Source organism: Electrona antarctica, assembly GCF_951216825.1.
Source record: "Electrona antarctica genome assembly, chromosome: 16".
Taxonomy (NCBI): Eukaryota; Metazoa; Chordata; class Actinopteri; order Myctophiformes; family Myctophidae; genus Electrona; species Electrona antarctica.
In genome coordinates this window covers 10,236,180-10,259,335 of record NC_136797.1, presented here as the reverse complement: position 1 = coordinate 10,259,335, position 23,156 = coordinate 10,236,180, and the positions used below count along the sequence as shown (strand labels likewise).

Sequence of the window (23,156 nt, the reverse complement as noted above, 5' to 3'; positions counted from 1 at the left end):
TCCCGGTAAAGACAACTCAGTGTATCCATTGTGTGCTGCAAGATTTGTGATGACTCAACTATATAAATATTGAAGTAGATTACATTTGACCCATCAGGCACTAGGACATGGCATCACAATAATAGAGATACTAGTAACTGAAATAGTGTAATAAGTCTAATTTTGTAATAGTGTAATAAGTGTGTTAGTGTAATAGTGTAATAGTAGTGTAATAGTGTAATAGTAGTGTAATAGTGTAATAAGTGTAATAGTGTAATAGTAGTGTAATAGTGTAATAGTGTAATAGTAGTGTAATAGTGTAATAGTGTAATAAGTGTAATAGTGTAATATTGAAATAGTGTATTGAGTCAAATGTTGTAATAGTGTAATAAGTGTATTTAGTGTAATAGTGTAATAGTAGTGTAATAGTGTAATAGGTGTAATAAGTGTAATAGCGTAATAGTAGTGTAATAGTTTAATAGTAGTGTAATAGTAAAATAGTGTAATAAGTGCAATGTGTAATACCGTACTGTACTGTACCACACTGTGCTGTACCGTACTGTACCATATGGTACTGTACTGTACTGTACTGTACTGTGCTGTACTGTACTGTACTGTACTGTACTGTACTGTACTGTACTGTACTGTACTGTACTGTACTGTACTGTACTGTACTGTACTGCACTGCACTGTACTGTACTGTACTGCACCATACTGTACTGTACTGTACTGTACCATACTGTGCTGTACTGTACTGTACTGTACTGTACTGTACTGTACTGTACTGTACTGTACTGTACTGTACTGTACTGTACTGTACTGTACTGCACTGTACTGTACTGTACTGTACTGCACCATACTGTACTGTACTGTACTGTACTGTACCATACTGTACCATACTGTACCGTACTGTACCGTACCGTACCGTACCGGGACATGTTATGAGCATGTAGATCTGCTAATTTCTAAAAGTCTGAGTACTTATGCTGAACAAACACTGAATGATTTTCCTGTTAACAATGGAGTAACTGATTGTCTCCATGTAGCTCAGTCAGTCGAGCTCTTGCCCTTGGACCGCAAGGTTGTGTGTTCAAATCCAGCTACTGACAACTCAGCTTGTCAGTCTTATTTGTACATATTGTTGAACGCCCTGTGGGCTATATCAGTGAGATCAATAACTTTAAAGACTGGTGTTATAATAGCCACCTTATGTTAAACACCACAAAAACTAAAGAGATGATCTTCAATCCAAATCCATGGTTATGAACGATTGTCTGCCTAACACACACACGCATGCAGCCACGCACGCATGCAGCCACGCACGCACGCACGCACGCACGCACGCACGCACGCACGCACGCACGCACGCACGCACGCACGCACGCACGCACGCGCGCACGCAGGCAGGCAGGCACGCACGCACGCACGCACGCATGCAGCCACGCACGCACGCACGCACGCACACACGCACGCACGCACGCACGCACGCAGGCAGGCAGGCAGGCAGGCAGGCACGCACGCACGCACGCACGCACGCACACACACACACACACACACACACAAAGAGAAGTTTGTACGCACGCACGCACGCACGCACGCACGCGCACACACACACACACACAAAGAGAAGTTTGTACGCACGCACGCAGGCATGCAGGCAGGCAGGCACGCACGCACGCACGCATGCACACACACACACAAACACTTTAACTGTGCGTGAAAACACACTGTAGTAATGGATAAAGACATGCCCAAAATGAGGACACACCTTCTTGTTAGCAAATCACTGAATGGTTTTACTGTTTACAATATAGTCACTGATTGTCTCTGTGTAGGTCAGTCAGTAGAGCTCCCGCCTTCGGTGCACAAGGTTGTGAGTTCAAATCCCGGTACCGACAACTCGACTCGTCAGTCTCATTCGTGCATGTTGTTCTTATTGCGCATTGTTCTTCTTCTATCTTGGTCCCGCTTTATCGCTGCTTGCAGCTATATTTCTTTTTGTTATTGCCTTCGTCATGGGGGCTGTCAGCGGTAAAGCCATGGGGAATGACATTTTATGAGGTGTGAAAAGAAGGTTTTGATTTTGAACACATGGCTTTTTGTCAGTGGGAGTTTGTGACTTCTGTTCCAAAGACATGAAGACTTGGTATTTCCCAAACCAGTTTGTACACTTCTGTTCCATTTAAATGCTCATTAACATCAATCATGTGCTTCTTATGAGACCTGGATAGTGAGCTATTTAAAATTTTGTTGTTGTTGTTGTTGTTTTTCAATTTCTGGAATAGCCAGCATACTTTCTTTTTATGGGTTACACCAGGGGTGCCCACACATTTATGACGTGAGATCTACTTTAAAAATGACCAGCTCAACAAGATCTACCCACTGAATAAATAAGTGTACCATTGCTGAAAATAGTTTAAATATATAATGTACCTGGGGGGGCTTTGGAATAGGGAGGGGGGAAATTATGACAGGGAAATTATGACTGCTGTCAAAATATGTCCCCCCGTATTTAACTTAAACGCCCAATGCATTCTCAATGGCAATAGCCCAAACGTTGCCATGCTACTATTCCTACATACTTACACCTAGAAACCCCATTCAAACCTATTTAGGTTCATCTTACGGTGGACATGTTTTTGCCTGAAAATAAATCTTTGAAATGTTTCATAGTTTTAGAAATATAGTGCTTTCAAATTTGAGAAATTCACAATGGGGCTCAATGGCAGATATTGGCACGTCAAAAAAGCACTTTCACCTAGAAACTCCATTCACACTTTTTACATCATGTTTCACTTCGATATGCTGCCTACTGTATTGCGATCATTAACCCCTTTGGGGCGGGAACCCGTTTTTGGTGTTTTAAGCATTATGTTATACTTTAGCTATTGAAAAATAGCAGATCTACAAGCTCATAGCGCGGCACCGAGTGCGGCGCTACGAGCTTGTAGATCTGCTATTTGTTTTTTAAATCTTGAAAATGTGGTGAAAATCTTTGAATATATTCTTTCAGAACAAACATTTTTTTAGTCAAATCTTTTGCTTCAGATGGGGGTCGGTGGCCAAATACATATCATTTCTGGGGTCCTTGACATGAAATATTGGCCTAAATGGGGTAAAAGCCCATAACGTGGGTGTGCTTGATTTGGCAACCCCCTAAAATGTGGGTGTGTTAGATTTGTTTATGTTGCTGTGTGATCTATTAAGCCCTGTGCACACTCTACATGTTGAGACTTAGAACGGCTTTTGTAAGTGCTGTTATTAAAATGCTTACTATAAAAATACTAAAATAGCTAAAATACTAAAATTAATGGTCATACGTTCATAAAGGATAATTCATAATAATTTCATGATGCATACAATAAATATGTGGTTCATAATAAATTTCATGAGGTTAAAATATAAACATGATAACTTTCTGAGGCAGAACCAAGTTCCCTGTCTGTCAGTAGCAACACTGGGCCATGATTGGTTGACTGATTGCATGGCATTGCACACAGGTGGTACAAACTTTGTCTCACTCACTCAGACTCTGGTCTGCAATGATATGAAGGAAGCAACACACACAGTTTAGTGTGTTACAAACTTTAAAGTAAGAAAGACGTCTAAAGTCAAAGACAGACGGTCAAAAGGACATTCTAAAGACTGTATGAAACTCAAGAAGAACGAAGAACCTCTTTACACGACAAGCGGCCAACGAGGTATAGGCCGTGAGCCAGGACCCCAAATCTGGGGTCATCTGTACCGATGGGCTGAATAAGTCTCATAGTGATTTTTGGGAAGGTATACATCCCTAGTGCTAGGAAATATGTGATAGCATTGCATCTGTGGTAGCTTTCTGTGTGTTATCACTCCATTTATGACCACATGCCAAAACACAATTTTCAAAATCCGAATGGAGCATTCTACTTCAAACTGATGGTTATCTCCTATTATTGATCATATATCTTTGAAGAATGGTTGGGATACAGCTCAGACTATATATTTCTCTGAAAAGTTGTTAAAATTAGCACATCTAGAAATGTTATCTATTACAGGAGAGACAACATATAGTGACTATATATATTACATGACACGTACTTCTGTTTTCATGAAAGATGTAGCACAAAGGTTCCCTATGTAAATAACTGTAAATATTTAAAACCATCTTAGAATATAAATTCTAATGAAATGTTTTATGAAATTCAATAAACTAAATATAGTGTAAGTGTACAGTGTAAGTAATGCATAAGATAACTTTCCGTTCACCATTACATACATTAATATCACCTTTTAGTCCATTTGACACTTCTATCTGTTCAATACCAAACCTAATAATGCTGTTTCATATTAAGTTTTTGTTGTTGATTTGTATTTGGGGACAATTTTAGCTTGGTTGCCCAAACTTTGGTAATTGGCATAATCCAAAAAGGCCTTTATATCAGGTAAATCTCACATGTTAAAGGTCTGGTCAATGAAACAGAAACAACTATTTCTATTTCTATAACAACTTATACTTATACTAATTTGTAATACTAGCATAAGAAAATATGATAATATTTATCTTTTGCAACTACATTCAATATCTGTAAGCTTCAACTCATAATCAGGATCATAAAATCAACCCACCACATCCCCCTAGCCCTCCTGATTGGCAGCAATATCTTACCCAAATCCTGATCTACCTCATCGTCAAAAGTATATCCTCTTTATTATCAACATCACTTCTCATTTGTAGCTTCAACATCTCATCAGGTGTCAGGTCACCCTTAGCTAAATGTGGATCTCCCATCCAAATTGTGTGACATCACCCGAACTTTCAAGTTGAGCTTGGTGGTCTGCCACATTCCACTTGTATATGAGTACAACTGTCGTGGTACAACAGGAGCAACAGATTGTTACATTGTGACACCCAACTCACCCAGCAGCAGGGTAGTCTGGGAAGTTCCCTGCCAGCAAAGTATTTTGTGCTCTGATCTTGCCTTTGCACATGGATATGAGGTATGCACAGGACTGTCCCATTCTAATGCTCTGTACTGTATACTGTAGGTCCACCCGATACACCTCAATACACCTTGCTGTAGGTTACAACAACAAACAGCTGCATATCAATGGTAAGGTGAATACTGTGCATGTCAACCAGTGACCATACTGTATCTGCTGCATGCTTGGACACACCTGCTTATGAGACAGACATTGACCTGACCTTTAGCACATAAGATTGACCTACTTATAATAAATTGATTTTATGTGACAGTTATTCTGTTCATTTTGTAACTGTATTGTTTTTACATAATGTAGTACAATAGAACATCACAATTTTGGATTTGGCAATACATAATTAACTAGTGATGGGAGATTAATCGGCAAACACATCGGTATCGGACGATTTGAGTTGTTTTTAGATTAATCGGCATCGGTTTGATTAATCAGACCGATTACGTTTTTCAATAAACTTTTTCCTACTCCTTTTTCGAACATAATAGTAGTAGTAGTAACTGCGAGAGTGAGGTCTAGCCAACACCAACTCGGGATTCCTGGATCGCTGCCCTCCACAAATTCCTATCCAACATCAGGTTCTTGAGCTCTGCAGTGTTGTTAGCCAAGCTGTCGCGCCGCAGCACGTCTACATAGGTGGTACGCTTCTTTCCCCCCCTTGGCTTTGCCCTGGGTTTGGCTCCCATAGTCAATTTACTTGCCACAAGTTCTGGGTGCCTGACACAGTGCCCTGCCAGCCTCATCCTTCTCTCTCTGACTTTGTCCGTGACCCGTGGTAGGTCCCCATAGAAGTCCACATTTCTGATGTGACACCTAGTCCCCATAGAGATCCACATTTCTGATGTGACACCTAGTGCCATTCGTAGCATTTCCAGGGCTTTTTCCTGTTGTACTGTGAGGGTCCATGTCTCGGCCCCATACAGCAGTACTGACTCCACAGTAGCTATGAACAGTCGCCTCTTAAGGTCTTCTCCCATGTCTGATTTCCACACTCTCCTCATCCCGTGCAAGGCTTTCCAGGCAAGTGCTCTCCGAACCTTCAGACCCTTTTCAGTTGAGGCAGTCCAGGCCCCGAGGTACTTGAAGTCCTCGACTCGCTCGAGCACCGTCCCGTCTGCAGTGGCAATGGTTTTGTCCTCGGTGTTGACTGTCATTACCTTTGTTTTCTTGGTATTGAGCTTGAGGACGAACTTGGACCTTGGCTCGAGTCTGGCTGTAGCTTGACTCTATCATCTGTCTATCAACTTTTCTGGAACTCCGTAGGCACGTAGAATACTCATGAGTTTCCCCTGGTGGATGGTGTCGAAAGCCTTTTGGAAGTCAATGAATGTGATCACCGCTGACAGGTTGCGCTCCCATACCCCTTCCAATATCCTCCTCAGTGCCAGTATCTGCCCGACTTTCGAACATAAACAACATCATTTATATATAACATGTTTGGAATAAATAAAAAAATGAAATTAAATTAATTAATCGGTCCGATTAATTAATCGATCTGATTAATCGGTCTGTCTTTACAGATAAACAAGCCCAAAGTAACAGTTTGAACAGATCTACAAGCTCACAATATTATAAAGGTATTTAAGTTAGATGTGACTTGCCTAAGCCTGCAGTGCAGACACCCTGTTACATGTATTTTTCAGAATAGACAAAGTTATAATCTTTCAATACAGAATGAGATCGACATTGGTAATATTGGTTATCGGCCATAACAGCAATTAATTATCGATATCGGCCAAAATGTCTCATCGGCACATCTCTATAATTAACTGATCACTTTCATTGATTCAGCCACATTCCTTTAGCCATAAACCCCCAAATAATGATGAATTAGTATTAGTTATAGCCATTTTAAGCTCCTGGCAGCCATATTGGACGCCATCTTGAAAATGACGCCTTTCCAGAAAATATATTTTCCTATATTTTCAGTATATTCTTAAGCATGCCTAGAGGTACCAGAACCAATTGGAAAAACCTTTTCTATCATTTTTGGGGGGTGTATTACTATGTTTTTTCATATTGATCCATGCAATTTTCGCCTAGTGTTATAAAATAAAATGCATGATAGCACTCATAAAGCTACCACGGGTGCAATGCTATCACATATTTTCTAACTCTAGACATGTATACCTTCACAAAAATCACTATGAGCCTTATTCAGCCAGATGGTACAGACCAACCCCCCTGGCTCACGGACTAATTCTATATTTAGATTAGTATTTGTTGTGTTTGTTTGATGGACACGTTCACCTGCGCATCGCGCATTTCTTTGTATTTTCATTTGGTAATACCAATATTATGTACTGTGATATTGTTTTGTGTGTTTATTATTTTTGTGTGAACATACAGTTCTCACGGCATGGAACAGCTGAGGGATGAGAAGAATGCCCAATAAATGCCCGTTTATAAAGAACCGACCTGTGTCGTAATGTTGTGAGAAGAGCTACAGCTTGCCTTTCATGTCTCCTCTCTCTCATCCCTTCATAGTGCACAGGTTGCTTTCAACTGCCATGCAGGCTGTATAGCAATTAAACACGAGACACACACACACACACACACACACACACATGCTTATACCGGTGTATACAAGTAAGACGCGTAAACGCGGGAAGCGAACGAAGTGTTGTGGCAGTCTGACACACACGCATGTACACAGCGCACCTGTATTGTTCCAATTTCAGTTCGTATTGGTTTGCTCCCAATCTTTTGCCCTCTGGTGGCGGGTGGGTGGTGTTACAGCGTGACACACACACACAGACAGACAGACAGACAGACAGACAGACAGACAGACAGACAGACAGACAGACAGACAGACAGTTTTGGCCAGCTTCTATAGTTAGTGCTCACTTCGCAATCACTTCGTTCGCAATAAGAACCAACCCCACATCCAGCATCAGCACCATTCGTCAGGATTGGGGCTCTAAAGGCCTATTCATAGTCTGGATTTTCGGTGGTGAGGTGACCACCGCTCCGGTGGTGAGCTGACCACCGGAGCTGAAATAACGTTGAGCGGTGGTGAGTAAAAACAGAGAGAAGGGCTGGAGCGGTGGCGGTGGTTTGCTCTTCACCGCGGCTCGTGACGTCATGTTGTAGTTCGGTGGTCACCTCACCACCGAAAATCCAGACTATGTATGAGCCTTAAGGGTTAGGAGCGCCCTTGTTGCTGAAAGGTTGCCGGTTTGATTCCCTGGACGGGCAGGAACAATCTGGGTTGGGGAAGTGATTGGTCAATCACTCACCCAACACCACTGAAGTGCCCTTGAGCAAGGCACTGCACCCCCAACTGCTCCAGTGGAGCTGCTTAGTGGCCAACCGTATAGAGCGCCGAAGTCCTGACGTCACTCGCTCATCCCCTGGTTCTGCCTGGTTCACGGAAGTAATTTCTCTATGGAGAATAACATGGGCTCATCTTAAAATCGTTTCATATAAGCATTGTGGTCCAAAAATAAACAAGCTGTCTCTGCGTTATTGTCAGTCAGGTGTCTCTGTATCGTTTGCGACCGTCAGTCACTCATATATGATACAGTCTGCTTCTAGCGAAAATGTAACTTAATTCAGTAGCAGTATAACAATAGCGTTTTCGCTATTGATTGTCAGTTGATTCTTCATATCCATATGAATGAAACAGCCAGGATGACATGTTTACTTTTTCAAACACAGTTCTTATATCTAAAATCCCCCTATGGGGATTACAATGCAAATAAAAAGTACATGAACCCGTGGATTTGCGCCCTCTACCGATATTGACGTCAGACTTCGGTGCTCTATAAGACTGTGGTTGTACTGGTCACCTCCCAGATTTTAGTGTGTGTTTCTATGTGCAGGGCGTTGCTGAAAATGAGCACTTGTGCTCAGCTACTACCCTGGGTAAAAAAAAGGATTAATAATTTGAGCACGCATGGCACAGACAGGTGACATATTTGATGTTTCTTTGTTTTCTGAGCTACTCTGTCCTATCAGGACATATTCTTACTCCGCAAGAAGCTCTTATTTAATTGTATCATCAATATATCAAATAAATCAAATCAAAAAAATTGAGCCATCAGTCCATCACTCATCGGAATTAGATCATCCATCCATGGGGTATTTGATTATTTCAATACTTCAATACTACATCGTAAATGTCACATTTTGGAACAGCAAATAAAACATCCATGTGAGTAACCAAAACATATCCAAACATGTGCAGGTGTTGGACTGTACATCTAAGACGATCCTTTTGAAACTTCTCAAGGGAACTTTCAAAGCCAATTTTAGTCTGGACTGTAGATTGTTCCACGACCAAGGGCCAAATAAGGCCAGACATTTTTTACCCCCCTCGGATTTGAATGCTGGTACTACACACCTTAGCCAAGCATTTGACCTGAGGTTGAGACCATTTTGGAGTCGAATTTGTAGGAAATGTAAGACGGCAGATCACCAAGAATGGCTTTATAAGTAAAAATGAGATGAGATATACTTGTCCCACGAGGGGAAATTTGTCTTGGGCAAAAGTGCAGTAGTACATAACGCTTTTTAAAACAGAAGACAAACACAGTAGACAAAACACAATAGCAGCAATGTACAAGTACAGTATCACAGAGTATCACAAGAGATCAGTGCAAAAATGTAATCAGAGGAGGTATATAAATACAAGTACTAGATTAATCACAGTTTTAAGGTCGATAAGTCCCTTCCCCACTAAGAACTATGAACTATGCGGCGGTTGTTCAGTAGGACAATTGAAGTGGGAAGAAAATAAAGTTTGAAGCGGTTGCTCTTGCAACTACCAGAGGGTAACAGCTCATACTCTGAAGATAATACATGTGAAGGATCAGACAACACTCTATTTGACAGACTGAGCACCGTTTTCTCAAAGATTGTCTGAAGAGATGGAGAATCTTTCCTACCAATTACCTTCATGGCTGTTTTTTCCATTTTGGCTATTCTAGATTTGAGCTGGACAGAGAGTGTCCAGCTCAAAATATACTAATATAACGCATTGATGCCAGGTTGTTCGTGACTAAGGGCACAGCTAACAAGATACTCGTATTATCTACAAAAAATCTCGTACTTTTGCTGTTTTAGATTATTTTTTGTATTCTTTTTTATTAATATTTGAATTGAAGTGAATTTGAAGTTGAAATTGAAGTGCCCAGCCCACCACACCAGGTTGGAAGTGTCTAAGAAGGACACCTCGACAGAATACTCTTTTCTCTTCTACACAGATGCACCCACACACCTCACATGCCCTGTTGAAGCTGTGATGTGGACGCTGACAGACTGATGACCACCACGGCCAGTTGTTTGCATTCCAACTGGGCACGCTTCACGGCAACTCTTTCATGCTGCTATTTTTTCGCCATATGCCTGTGAAAGGGATCGCTTAAGCTAACATTTAGCAACTTTTGAGGTTTCGCTCAAAGGTGTTATGCCTAATTTATGCCCGAGTCGTAAAACGGTGTCATGTCACGCACCGGAGATAGCAGATTCACAAGCTCACAGGGCGTCGCATGCGCTGTGCATTTTGAGCTTGTAAATCGGCTACTTTTGGTGCGTGACACCATCGTACTGCAAAGTTTAAACAGGGCTTTAGTTGGTCTTAGACCTAGACAAGACAAGATAGAGCAGGAGAGCTCTCGCTTCGCTACACGCATGCACGCACGCGCACGCACGCATATATAAACAAACAAACTCACACAAACACTGACGTGTGAGCATGCAGACACAAAAATACACACAGACTCACAGAGACACGGCAGACAGACATATAATTATGCATCCACACTCGAAGTGCATTAGTGGTGTGGTGATGTCTGTCTTCACTCTTCAGCGCCACCATGTGTTCAGCGCCACCATGTGTTCTGTGTGTTCTTCCAGTGAAACCCATGCAATAATAAACCTGACTCCTGTACTTGCTGCTGTTGTTCTCAGGTGAAGAAACCATGGGGCACAGAATGGACAGACATGCTGCGGGACAAGATTTGAACTCGATCGGGTCCTCCTCACTGTCTCTCAAGGTCAAGGATCCAGCGGTCAAGGATCCAGCATTACGGTCTGTACATGGATGAGCCATAAGCCCATATCGGGCATTTCTGACACCATTATTTTTCATCGTCGAAAGCCACAGGGCAGCAACTTTATGTGCTACAAAGATATCCAATAGGGATTAAAAATCACAACCGTGTGAAGTGAGGGGCACAGTAGGCCTACATCTTTTATGACGTAATTATCAGACGAAACAAACATTAAACTCTGTCCATGTCAATGGCGTTTTTAATGTTTGTTTAAGGAAAAACAAACATTAAACCTGTATAAATAGAAGAGGATTTTTGAGGGGCGCTATCCCCTCCTATAAACGGCTATAGTGTAGATTCACCCAACACAAACATTAAATGCCATTGACAATGAATGGAGAATTTACGTCATCGGTGTCTGAGCAAATCGGCTGTCTGTATGTCTGTCGGTATGGCTGTCGGTATGTGACTGTCTGTCGGTATGTCTGTCGGTAAGTCTGTCGGTATGTCTGTCGGTATGTGTCTGTCGGTAAGTCTGTCGGTATAGAGCGTCGCAGTCCCGCCTCCTACCCTGGACCAGGAAATGAAACCCAATGCATTTTCCTCATAGACATTTCTTAAAGTATTTATTTAAAGACGGTTACGCCGCGGACAAAGCCAACTCGAGTCGTGACAACTCATGACAACACAAACAATATTTTGGACCAAACAAATAATTAGAAAGAAGAAAAAAACGGCAGGTTACAACACTTTTTTTGTTGTTTTTCTTTCTTTGTAATTATTTGTTTGGTCCAAAATATTGTTTGTGTTGTCATGAGTTGTCACGACTCGAGTTGGCTTTGTCCGCGGCGTAACCGTCTTTAAATAAATACTTTAAGAAATGTCTATGGGAAAAATGCATTGGGTTTCATTTCCTGGTCCAGGGTAGGAGGCGGGACTGCGACGCTCTATATTGTCGGTATGTCTGTCGGTATATGTCTGTCGGTAATGGTATGTCTGTCGGTATGTCGGTATGTCTGTCGGTATGGCTGTCGGTATGTCTGTCGGTATGTCTGTTGGTATGTCTGTCGGTAAGTTTGTCGGTATGTCTGTCGTTATGTCTGTCGGTATGTCTGTTATGTCTGTCGGTATGTCGGTATGTTGGTATGTTGGTATGTCTGTGGGTATGTCTGTCGGTATGTCTGTTGGTAAGTCTGTCGGTATGTCTGTCGGTATGTCTGTCGGTATGTCTGTCGGTCTGTCGGTAAGTCTGTCGGTATGTCCGTCGGTATGTCTGTCGGTATGTCGGTAAGTCTGTCGGTATGTCCGTCGGTAAGTCTGTCGGTATGTCCGTCGGTATGTCCGTCGGTATGTCTGTCGGTATGTCTGTCGGTATGTCGGTAAGTCTGTCGGTATGTCTGTCGGTATGGCTGTCGGTATGTCTGTCGGTATGTCTGTCGGTATGTCTGTCGGTATGTCTGTCGGTATGTCTGTTGGTATGTCTGTCGGTATGTCTGTCGGTCTGTCGGTAAGTCTGTCGGTATGTCCGTCGGTATGTCTGTCGGTATGTCTGTCGGTATGGCTGCCGGTATGTCTGTCGGTATGGCTGTCGGTATGGCTGCCGGTATGTCTGTCGGTATGGCTGTCGGTATGGCTGTCGGTATGGCTGTCGGTATGTCTGTCGGTATGGCTGCCGGTATGTCTGTCGGTATGGCTGTCGGTATGGCTGTCGGTATGGCTGTCGGTATGGCTGCCGGTATGTCTGTCGGTATGGCTGTCGGTATGGCTGTCGGTATGGCTGTCGGTATGTCTGTCGGTATGGCTGTCGGTATGGCTGTCGGTATGGCTGCCGGTATGTCTGTCGGTATGGCTGTCGGTATGGCTGTCGGTATGGCTGTCGGTATGGCTGCCGGTATGTCTGTCGGTATGGCTGTCGGTATGGCTGTCGGTATGGCTGTCGGTATGGCTGTCGGTATGGCTGTCGGTATGGCTGTCGGTATGGCTGCCGGTATGTCTGTCGGTATGGCTGTCGGTATGGCTGTCGGTATGGCTGTCGGTATGGCTGCCGGTATGTCTGTCGGTAAGTCTGTCGGTATGTCCGTCGGTATGTCTGTCGGTATGTCGGTAAGTCTGTCGGTATGTCCGTCGGTAAGTCTGTCGGTATGTCCGTCGGTATGTCCGTCGGTATGTCTGTCGGTATGTCTGTCGGTATGTCGGTAAGTCTGTCGGTATGTCTGTCGGTATGGCTGTCGGTATGTCTGTCGGTATGTCTGTCGGTATGTCTGTCGGTATGTCTGTCGGTATGTCTGTTGGTATGTCTGTCGGTATGTCTGTCGGTCTGTCGGTAAGTCTGTCGGTATGTCCGTCGGTATGTCTGTCGGTATGTCTGTCGGTATGGCTGCCGGTATGTCTGTCGGTATGGCTGTCGGTATGGCTGCCGGTATGTCTGTCGGTATGGCTGTCGGTATGGCTGTCGGTATGTCTGTCGGTATGGCTGCCGGTATGTCTGTCGGTATGGCTGTCGGTATGGCTGTCGGTATGGCTGTCGGTATGTCTGTCGGTATGGCTGCCGGTATGGCTGCCGGTATGTCTGTCGGTATGGCTGTCGGTATGGCTGTCGGTATGGCTGTCGGTATGGCTGTCGGTATGTCTGTCGGTATGGCTGTCGGTATGGCTGTCGCTATGGCTGTCGCTATGGCTGCCGGTATTGGTGTTTTAAGCATTATTTTATGCTTTAGCTATCATAGCGCGGCACTCGGTGCCGTGCTATGAGCTTGTAGATCTGCTATTGTAGGTAGCTTATAGGTCTGCTATTTTTGAAAAATCGGGAAAATGCGACACAAATCTTTGAATATATATTCTTTCATAACGTTTTTAACTCAAATCTTTGCTTCTGGGGGGGTTCCTGGAACAACATATTTTCAGATGGGGGTCGGCGGCCAATTACATATAACTTTTGGGGTCCTTGACATGAAATATTGAGCACCACTGATACAGAAACATAATGTAGGTATTTCAGAAAACTGTCAGAATTCAGAATGTGGTTGTGCAGTACTGTGCCACTGAGCTGAGGGTTGAACTAACCTCCTATAGTTCAGATTGCGTAAAAAGTAAAGGAAAGAAAAAACGATTCCCAATCCATTCTTTTTTCCTCCGACGTGTTTATCCTGTGGTATCTGGGCAAACGGGTTAATATGAAGTATGTGATGAAATGAGACGTCTAAATGATCCCTGTTCCTCCTCAGTCTGTTGTCACATGGCTTAACACTCAACAAGTTGTGGTCTGGGGAGGGAGGCCTATACACTACTACACTATTTGTTTGTCTGCAGGAGTGCAGGTGTGTGCGAGAGTGCACGAGCACATGTGCGCGTGTGTGCGTGCGTGTGTGTGTGTGTGTGTGTGTGTTTATCTCCGGGGCAAGAGTGCCAGCATATGTTACGTGCGCATGTCCATATGTTTGTGCATGTAGTGTACTTGTGTGTGTGTATGCGTAAGCATGTAGTGTGAGTGTGCGTGCGTGCGTTTGTGTGCGAGCGCAGTGTGTGTGTGTGTGTGTGTATTCCTCTGTGGTCTCTTCTGGACCAGCCTGTGTTTATCTTGGCCTGCTCCCAGACCTTCATCACTTCTCCGCTGATAGCTCCATCCCTCCATCCCCTCGTCGTCCTTCCATTCCTCCGTCCCTGCTCATGTCCCTCCCGGCTATTTACAAGTCTTGACTACCACAGCCTGGCCCTGCCCTGCGTGCCAGCACCAAATCCCTTTCTCTTCTCTCCTCCAGCCCACTTCCCTCTCTCTCTCTCCTCCATTGGCTACACGTGGGGACCGACTAGCGGAGCCCCATTTTCTTCTCATATATACTGTCATTGTTTGCCGGATCCCAGTGCTGTGATTCATGGCGTTCGCTAAGCGAGGGGGGGGGGGGGGGGCAAAAGTCGTCCAAAAGCCTTTCTCTCTCTGTCTCACTGTGTTCTCAGCCAAAAACACTGTATGTATGGGCTTGGCCCAGATACAGTGTGACTGTCATTGGTTCATGTGTTCTTTCTTTCTTTCTTTCTTTCTTTCTTTCTTTCTTTCTTTCTTTCTTTCTATCTTTCTTTCTTTCTTTCTTTCTTTTATTTTAATGGTATACAGGCAACCACATAGTGATCCACAAAAGTATGTACATTAAGCTTAATATTATACCCTATTACGGAATACGGGCAAAAATACAGTTTTTTTAATCTCTTGATTAAATAATGTAAAAAAAACAAGGAGAACTGAACAAATATATGAACGGAATACTCAAATAATGCCCTATAACAACAGTAACACTACTTACACAATAAATCAATAATAACCAAAAAGCACTAACCTAAAAGAATAAATAATGTATTTAGGTCCGTCCTAGCTGATGTTAAAGGACCACTTCACCCATTTTCATCTTCATATAGCCTAATTGATCCTAATGCTCATGATATGGTAAAAAAAGAAAAACCCAAATCCTACTCAGTCTGTCTCTCAAAGCAGGTGTTCTCAACCCGTGGGTCGCGACCCCTCGGGTCTTTTTTTCCCCCCTTTTCTTTGCAACTGAATGGCTGGAAAATGGAAATGAAGAGTTTACATGGTGGTACGTGATGCATGCATAAACGTTCCTTAATGATTATATCCGGTTTCAGTATTCATTTATGATATATTTTCTCTATTATTCAGGTTGTTTTTGCAGTCGGTTTGTATTGGTGGTGGTGGGGAGGGGGGCGTGGCGGGGCAGGGGTCACGAGACATGGCCAAAGCATTTCCGGGGGTCCCCACCCAGCCAAAAAACGTTGAGAACCCCTTGTCTCAGAGGACGGCTGTACTGTGGACCGCTCATAGACCCCGCCTGTCAGTGACATTATCGTTTTTGTTTTTCACGTGGCGGATCTACAAACAAGCTATACACCTCGTACGTATACGCAAGAACAATGGCTTCCATTATATCTATCTAACTTTACAGGAATAGCAAGCATGTCGTTTTTATTAGCTTGGATTCCCCATCAATGATGTCACTGGTAGGCAGGTTTCTTAACTGTCCACATGCAGCCCTCCTCTGAGACAAAAAATGGTACCAAATTATCCAATTATATGAAGATGGGTTGAAAATGGGTGAAGTCGTTCTTTAACCCATTTAGAGCTGAGGGCGATTCTACAAATACCTTCTAAATCCTGACAATTTTCTGAAAAAACTACGTTTCTATATCAGTGGTTCTCAAACATTTTCATGTCAAAGACCCCCAAAAATATATGTAATTGGCCACCGACCCCCATCTGAAAATATGTTGTTCCAGGGACCCCCCAGCAAAGATTTGAGTTAAAAACGTTCGCTGTGAAAGAATATATGTATTCAAAGATTTGTGCCACATTTTCACGATTTTTCAAAAAATAGCAGACCTACAAGCTCGTAGCTTGTACTCGTTTTCAAGTAGTATCGTTTTAAACTGATTTGAACATGGACACAACAGACCCATTTTATAACACTGACTTCCCTTATTGTCGGTCACGTCAGTAAGAAATCAACAACCCAACATTCAGCTTTTTCTGTACTATATTTCAAATGCACATTCCTGCTTCACTGACCTCATTGATGATTTCATGTAATCCGCTGCTTTTCTCTATTCAACTAAACATTTCCCCCTCTTCCTTCGTGTCACGTGCACTGCTTCACGCAAACGCCACACAAACTCAAAGCATTTCAGAAGCACTCTGCTCTTGTCCAGTCTCTTGTCCAGTCTCATTTCAGAAGCACTCTGCTCTTGTCCAGTCTCTTGTCCAGTCTCATTTCAGAAGCACTCTGCTCTTGTCCAGTCTCTTGTCCAGTCTCATTGCAGAAGCACTCTGCTCTTGTCCAGTCTCTTGTCCAGTCTCATTTCAGAAGCACTCTGCTCTTGTCCAGTCTCTTGTCCAGTCTCATTGCAGAAGCACTCTGCTCTTGTCCAGTCTCTTGTCCGAAGCACTCTGCTCTTGTCCAGTCTCTTGTCCAGTCTCTTGTCCAGTCTCATTTCAGAAGCACTCTGCTCTTGTCCAGTCTCTTGTCCAGTCTCATTTCAGAAGCACTCTGCTCTTGTCCAGTCTCTTGTCCAGTCTCTTGTCCAGTCTCATTTCAGAAGCACTCTGCTCTTGTCCAGTCTCTTGTCCAGTCTCTTGTCCAGTCTCATTTCAGAAGCACTCTGCTCTTGTCCAGTCTCTTGTCCAGTCTCTTGTCCAGTCTCATTTCAGAAGCACTCTGCTCTTGTCCAGTCTCTTGTCCAGTCTCATTTCAGAAGCACTCTGTTCTTGTTCAGTCTCTTGTCCAGTCTCTTGTCCAGTCTCATTTCAGAAGCACTCTGCTCTTGTCCAGTCTCTTGTCCAGTCTCATTTCAGAAGCACTCTGCTCTTGTCCAGTCTCTTGTCCAGTCTCATTTCAGAAGCACTCTGCTCTTGTCCAGTCTCTTGTCCAGTCTAATTTCAGAAGCACTCTGCTCTTGTCCAGTCTCTTGTCCAGTCTAATTTCAGAAGCACTCTGCTCTTGTCCAGTCTCTTGTCCAGTCTCTTGTCCAGTCTAATTTCAGAAGCACTCTGCTCTTGTCCAGTCTCTTGTCCAGTCTCTTGTCCAGTCTAATTTCAGAAGCACTCTGCTCTTGTCCAGTCTCTTGTCCAGTCTCATTTCAGAAGCACTCTGCTCTTGTCCAGTCTCTTGTCCAGTCTCATTTCAGAAGCACTCTGCTCTTGTCCAGTCTCTTGTCCAGTCTCATTTCAGAAGCACTCTGCTCTTGTCCAGTCTCATTTCAGAAGCACTCTGCTCTTGTCCAGTCTCTTGTCCAGTCTCATTTCAGAAGCACTCTGCTCTTGTTCAGTCTCTTGTCCAGTCTCATTTCAGAAGCACTCTGCTCTTGTCCAGTCTCTTGTCCAGTCTCATTTCAGAAGCACTCTGCTCTTGTCCAGTCTCTTGTCCAGTCTCATTTCAGAAGCACTCTGCTCTTGTCCAGTCTCTTGTCCAGTCTCATTTCAGAAGCACTCTGCTCTTGTCCAGTCTCATTTCAGAAGCACTCTGCTCTTGTCCAGTCTCTTGTCCAGTCTCATTTCAGAAGCACTCTGCTCTTGTCCAGTCTCTTGTCCAGTCTCATTTCAGAAGGACTCTGCTCTTGTCCAGGCTCATTGACAAATATATGACATCAAAGGGCTTTTACTGAAACGAGCACGCATGCATGCACACTGTGGCATGCATGGGCTGCACACATGTAGACAGACAGACGCACGTGCAAGGCACAAACACGCACGCACGCACGCACGCACGCGCACACACACACACACACACACACACACACACACACACACATTAAGTATAAATCAGGTGTAACTAATGCCAACTTTAACCCCTAACTTAACCTTCTACGTATGTAGAATGAGCGACATCCCGCCCTTCATGTTCAACGGCCATCTTGAGAGGCTTTTCAGATATTATACTTTTCACAGTGTGACGTCAATCGTCATCACGTTGTCTTTCTATTTTAATGCCCAATCCTACCCGTAACCCTGTAACCTAAATGACCTTTTGCTGATTGTATAAGCCTAAACTCTACAAATACTCTTAACCATAAAAAACAAACATTTCTCTTGTGAGGACCAGGACAAAATTATTGTCCTCACAATGTCTTCTCAAATTCTAGTATATGCTTGTGGATACATTTGTATAGCAATACAAGTAGGACACACACACACACACACACACACACACACACACACACACACACACACACACACACACACACACACACACACACACACACACACACACACACACACACACACACACACACACACACACACACACACACACACACACACCCAGCAGAGAGCAGACACAAACTCCAGCTTGGCATGGTAACAATAAATAAAATAAAATAATGCTCCCGGTAGTTGACTCATTCCCATGTGCTGGGAAGCCGATGTCGTCGTGTAGCCTATAACTGCTGTTGTTGCGTGTGGTTTCCACAGGAGGTATACTGGGGGCATTCCTCTGCTGTGCGCTCATCTAAACAGTGCTAGTTAAAAGGGACGCGCAGCGGCTCGGGCTACAGCGTGCGGCGGAGCTGCTCTGGGTGGCTCCTATCTGACAAGCGGCCTCGGAGGGGCTTAGGTTTCCTACGCATGTCAAGGTAGGTTAGCCGTTCCCCGCGTCGGGCCGCTCCGAAGGCCCGCCTGGTGGGCTATCAGTCACAGCGCCGGGCCCTCCCGTCTCGTCTCTCCCAAAAACCCCTCCTGTATATCCCTCCCGATCCCTCCCATATCGTCCCATGCGTCTGCCCCCCCCCCTCCCCGACCGTATGACTGCGTTGCTTTGCTCGCCAAAATAACCACTTAGTATTTGTATACTTTGTGGTACGATGGTGATACGCGGCCGAAAGTACCGGCTCTGCATGCCATGCAGTAGTAGATGTAGATCCTGTGATGTTTTGTGGCCATATGTAATTACCTGGGGTCTAGTAGTAGAACTATAGTAAATATTAATAAATAAATTGCAGTAAAATGTTGTAAAAAAAAAAGAAAAAAGGATGTATTTAGCCCCATGTTTGAATGCCCCTGCCCCCCTGTCAAAAATAGCTAAAAATTTACATTCTCTAATAACAACCTAAAACCTGAACCTTGGTTGAAAAAAACTAAAGTTATCCTTTAAAATGATGGTGTAGTTTATCAGCATTTATGCCACTATGTGTGTTACTCCGTAATTTACCACATTGTTAGTGGAATTGTTATTTATTCCCAGATTTTATGTTTTATTCTGCATTGATGTCGGATAGGTAGGCCTACTATTATCGATACACATGTTGTGGGAGTCAGAGTCGGTATTTGGAAGAACATCTCTACCCCCCACCACCCCCAGGCAGGTGGACACGCAAACATGTTGTTTTTGACAGCAAATTTAGATTTTCGTTTTAGTCATAGTCTCTTGAATAGTTTTCATTTAGTTTTAGTCACATTTTAGTCACCTGGAATGTTTTAGTGTTAGTCTAGTTTTAGTCAACTAAATATAAGACTTTAGTCTACCAAATCTAGATGATTTAGTCAAACAAAATGTATTTTGGCGAGCCTTGATGAATAATTTTTTCACTTGCTGAAAATAGCCAATCTACAAGCCCACTGCGTGTCGCAGCACGACACGTTGTGAGCTTGTAGATCTGCTATTTTCAGCAAGCAACTAATTGTAAAATGACTTATACTGGATCTCTTGTCCACTAGTCCCTTCCTAACATTTTAGCCTAGTTTTTATTTGTTGACGAAATTGTCAGTATATTTAGGTCTTAGTTTTAGTTTTCATTTAGTTTCCATTTAGTTTTCGTCAGTGGAAAAAGGTGGTCGACGTGTCAAACACACTACTCGACTTGTAAAGCAGTACTTATACATGATATGTATTGGCATTAAAAACGATTTACTTGTCAGTTTCATGCTCTAATGAATTTAGGCTGCATAGCATAAGCGTTCCTTTTTGGTATGTATGCCAATAAATACATTGAAATGTGAGTACCTTTGTCCGCCATTTATTTAATTGTTGGATGTGCTACCTTTTTGGAATTCTTTAAATTCCTATTTTTTTTATGTATACTGGATTTGGGCTTAGCACTCCACTGAAAACCATTGCTGATGCTCAACCTCTTTTTCTCATTTATTTTATACCTGTCATCCCATTTTGGGCGGGAACCCGTTTTGGTGTTTTAAGCATTATGTTATGCTTTAGCTGTTGAGAAATAGCAGATCTACAAGCTCATAGCGCGGCACCGAGTGCCGCGCTATGAACTTGTAGGTCTGCTTTTTTTTTAAAACGTGAAAATGTGCCTGAAATCTTTGAATATATATTGTTACAAAGCGAGTTTTTAACTAAAATCTTTGCTACTGGGAGGGTCCCTGGAACAACACATTTTCAGATGGGGGTCGGCGGCCAATGTCATATATATGTGGGGTCCATGAATATGTTTGAGAACCACTGACATAGAAACATGAGGTTTTTCAGAAAACTGTCAGGATTTAGAAGACATTTTTTAAATGTCGACGTCAGGCCTAAATGGGTTAATCACACGTTAGTCCTCTCAGTCGGCTACTGTATATAGGAGGGGACATGCATTGTAGGCTGTATATAGGAGGGGACATGCATTGTAGGCTGTATATAGGAGGGGACATGCATTGTAGGCTGAGGGGCCCACATTTGAGTGTTAACCTATATAATATTTAATGTAAAGTATATATGATATGATATGAACTTTATTTGTATAGCGCTTTTCAAAACAGTTCCAAAGTGCTGCACAGAGCAAGATTAAAACAGCAAGAAACACACAATAACAAAATAATGGCACACAAAACAATAACCAGGATGTATGTACAATTGGCTATTAAATAGTTAAAAAAAACACTCAGTATAAAGGTGGGTTTTCAGGCGTGACTTAAATAGTGGGACGGACGGATGGTGCTACCCTAATGTGCACTGGCAGTGCGTTCCACAGTCTGGGTGCCCGAGCGGCAAAAGCCCGGTCACCCCTGGCAACTAGGTTAGTGCGAGGGACAGCCAGAAGGGCCTTATCCGAGGATCTGAGGGTGCGCCCGGATTCAGGGAGGGATATATGGCCCTCAGGGGCCCCTGGTAGTCAACTGCCCCAGAGCACACTGGCCCCGTTGCAGGTCCATAACCCCGTCCATGCTATAATGACATGCCATGTTTAAAAGTGGTTGTGATTGTGATTTTCAACAGAAAAAAAAATGTGATGTGAAAGTATAAATTAGCGTAAAACATTCATTTAAGAATTAGCACTTATCTTCTGTGGTTATCTTTCATACAATTTCATCTTTTATACAAGCCTCTCATGTTTTTTCCCCTCCTCCCTCTCTCCTCTCTCTCTCTCTGTGTGTGTTCTGATTGTGAACGAAGTGAGCACTAACTATAGAAGCTGGCCAAAACTGTCTGTCTGTCTGTGTGTGTGTCACACCACCCGCCCACCACCAGAGGGCAACTGGAATTGGAACGATACAGAGGTGTGTGTGTTTGTGTGTGTGTGTATGTGTGTGTGTGTGTCAGTCTGTCAGACTGCCACAACACTTTGTTCGCTTCCCGCGTTTACGTGTCTTACTTGTATGATTGTGTTGTAGGCTAGCCATCAGTGAGGGCTCTTTCTTTTCCAGAGCCAATTTATTGTCACACCTTTGAGCTCGCTGCTTTCCTTTTTAATGTTAAGCTTTGACAGACTAAGAAAAGATCAAAACAACATGCACTGTAGCCTACTACCAATCATCTGTGATGATGATGTTTTATTCAGGTTTATACGGTTTGTTATTATCTTTCTCTATTAGTCTATAGTTGAAATGCCAAGTAACTGAAGTGGAGCAACAGAGAACTAAAATGTTAGTCATTTTACACTTGGTTGCATGCTGAAAATAGCCGATCTACAAGCTCACAGCGCGTCGCAGCGCGACACGTTGTGAGCTCGTGGATCGTCTATTTTCAGCAAGTGTAAAAACATTACATTACGTCATTACGACGGCATCAAGGCCTGACAAAATACATTTTAGTCGACTAAATCAACTGTAGATTTAGTCGAAATTGCCAATATATTTAGTCTTAGTTTTAGTCATCATAGCTATAATAGTTTTCATTTAGTTTCCATTTAGTTTTCGTCAGTGGAAAAAAAGGTAGTCAACGGACATTTTTCATCATAGTTTTAGTCGACGAAATCAACACTGGATACAAATCAATGATTACATTCAAGACATTACATGACTCAATGAATCAAACGGAATGTAATATTTGTATCTGGTTTATTGACTCAAACAAACAAACAAACAATCAAACACATGGCAGCATGCAGGCTAGAGGGAGACAACTTTGGACCTGCATGGTTCCAACCTGCCACGCCCATGTGCCACGCCCATGTGCCACGCCCATGGTTCCAACCTGCCACGCCCATGTGCCACGCCCATGGTTCCAACCTGCCACGCCCGGTTCCACGCCCATGTGCCACGCCCATGGTTCCAACCTGCCACGCCCGGTTCCACGCCCATGTGCCACGCCCATGTGCCACGCCCATGTGCCACGCCCATGGTTCCAACCTGCAACGCCCTGCTGCTGCCACCAACATGTTTAGTCTCATATAGACTTTGCCGTCGTCTGACTCAAACGCGTCGTGTTTTTCACGCGAAAATAATTATGTGAAATGTAAAAATGTGGCTTTTGAGATCTCTGCGAGCTA

The 23,156-nt window shown here is 43.4% G+C and overlaps 1 protein-coding gene across 1 annotated transcript in view; it reads left to right on the top strand.

Moving 5' to 3' along the window:
* Positions 1–10,969: 10,969 nt before the first annotated feature.
* The window catches only part of LOC306940053 (keratin, type I cytoskeletal 18), a 69,015-nt gene continuing 56,828 nt past the window's right edge, over positions 10,970–23,156 (top strand). Inside the window, exon 1 of the mRNA XM_079524989.1 lies at positions 10,970–10,990. The gene's annotated coding sequence lies outside the window, so the exon portion shown is untranslated. The remainder of the gene's footprint in view (positions 10,991–23,156) is intronic.